Source organism: Olea europaea, unplaced genomic scaffold, assembly GCF_002742605.1.
Source record: "Olea europaea var. sylvestris unplaced genomic scaffold, O_europaea_v1 scaffold187, whole genome shotgun sequence".
Taxonomy (NCBI): domain Eukaryota; kingdom Viridiplantae; phylum Streptophyta; class Magnoliopsida; order Lamiales; family Oleaceae; genus Olea; species Olea europaea.
Window position 1 is genome coordinate 83,453 of NW_019236492.1, and position 2,253 is coordinate 85,705.

Sequence of the window (2,253 nt, forward strand, 5' to 3'; positions counted from 1 at the left end):
ATTAAGTCACAATTCAACCATTTTATCCATGTTTAAGTCATGTTTATGATCCAAATAAGTGTGTAAAAACACACTTATCAACACCTCTGTAGCTAAAGGAGACAAGTTCAGTTTAAGTTAGTGCCCTAAAAATGACTTGGAAATTAAAGAAATACAGAAGATTCCTTATTCCTTAGCTATAAGGAGTCTGATGTATGCTCAGATTTGTACGTATCCGGATATAGCGTACATTGTTGGGATGCTAGAAGATACTTAAGTAACCCGAGAATGGATCATTGGAAAGCAGCCAAACGGGTCATGCGGTATTTACAGAAAACAAAAGACTACATGCTCACATACAGGAGATCGTCGGTTATTCTGATTTTGGTTTCGCGGGATGCCAAGATAGTAGGAGATCCACTTCAAGCTATATTTACCTGCTTGCTGGAGGTGCTATTTTCTGGAAGAGTGCTAAGCAGACACTCATAGCTACTTTTACCATGGCAACGGAGTTTATAGCATGTTATGAGGTATTAAATCATGGAATATGACTGCGTAATTTTGTCACTGGGCTGCGCAATGTGGACAATGTAGAAAGACCGTTCAAGATATTTTGTGACAATAAATCAGCAGTGCTGTATTCCAATAACAACGGAAACTCGACAAAGTCAAAACATATAGAGATCAAGTTTATGGTTGTTAAAGAAAGAGTTCAGAGTGGACAGGTGTCAATAGAGTATATTGGAGCAAACTCCATGATTGCGGATCCCCTCATTAAGAAATTGATACCCAAGGTCTTTTATGAGCACACTGCTCATATGGGTACAATGTCTCTTGAGGATATTCAGTTTCAGTGAGATTTTGCATTTTTTGTGCTAGACACATATACTGTCATTTTGGATACGGTTTAAAGTTAAAGTTATTTTCGGTTATAAGGTTTATTTGATTTATTATCTCTGAACTTTTTTAAAATGATCCCACTAAGGTATTAAGGTGGATCAGTTGGAAATAGGTATGTTACAGATCACATCACATATAATTTTCATGCTACACATCCATGCTTGATCCATGTCATTCGGTTATATCAATATACGTGACCATTGATGGGTTTAACTACATAAAAGTAGCGAAAGCCGCTTTGATCATATGTTGATATGATTGATGGACAGGATTGTTTGGAGATGCATTCAGTAATGATAGCAAAATTCTGAGTACTCATAAGGTTATGTTTAATGCACAATTATAAGGTGACACATATAGCCCAAGTGGGAGATTGTAAGGATTTTTTAATCTATCAATGAGCTTATATGTGTGAATAATTGTATGTTAAATTAAAGGCTATCGAATTCAGTTAAGCCCAGTTAAAAGTGATCTAATAAAGATTCAATTTTGGGCCGTTATATATCCAATTAAAGTGTGGGTTCAAGTCCTAATTCTATGATGTGCCGAATTAGGTCAAAGGGCATCGTTATATGAATACGGTTATGGTCCCCAAATCACACGTACCTTTTGTTCATTCTATTCTATCTCTCATCGCCAGAGAGAATTACGGGTTGCGTGTAGATTAGGAAGACTATACCGTATGATTCAATTATTGCAAATAACCATGTCTGATTCAGGTACTCTTCTACTATAGTTCTTCAATTTCTTGATGATTTAACATGAAAGATCCGATAATTTAAGATAATAAATTATCCTACAATGAAAGCTAACGAAAAAAAGTACAAAGTACTTCTATCCAAAGTTTGAAATTGTGAACATCAGTCCAGGATCAGTTATACATGTGTCATGCTTGTGAACTTTAAAACAAATGATGATGGTTCTCCACAAAGGCAAATGACGAGTCGAAGTTGCTTCGCAACAAGAGAAGAGGATTTTGCGGAGGTTTCGGTAATTGTGGAGGAGGTTAAGGGCTTTTCGCTAATGTCAATATCTAGTGGTTTTGATAGTTGAAAGGTGGGTGAAAATGGCCGACAGGCTGCGGTGGGGTAGGGCTGAGGTGCGGGAAGAAGGTGAAGTTATTTTGGTGGGTTATTTGTACTTTTTAAAAAGTTTGGGCCTATAGTTGCAATTTATTTTTTCTTTTTCTTTTTTTATTTTATTTAAATAAAAAAGTATATCGGTCATTTTATGTTAAAAAAAATGGTGAAAATGACGTTCAGCGTAAAGAAAGGTGAAAGGTAGGGACGAAAATGTCAAAAAATAAAAGTTATGGATGTTTTCCATAATAAACTTGAAAGATATTGACGTTTTGTGTCAATTATCCTTTGATAG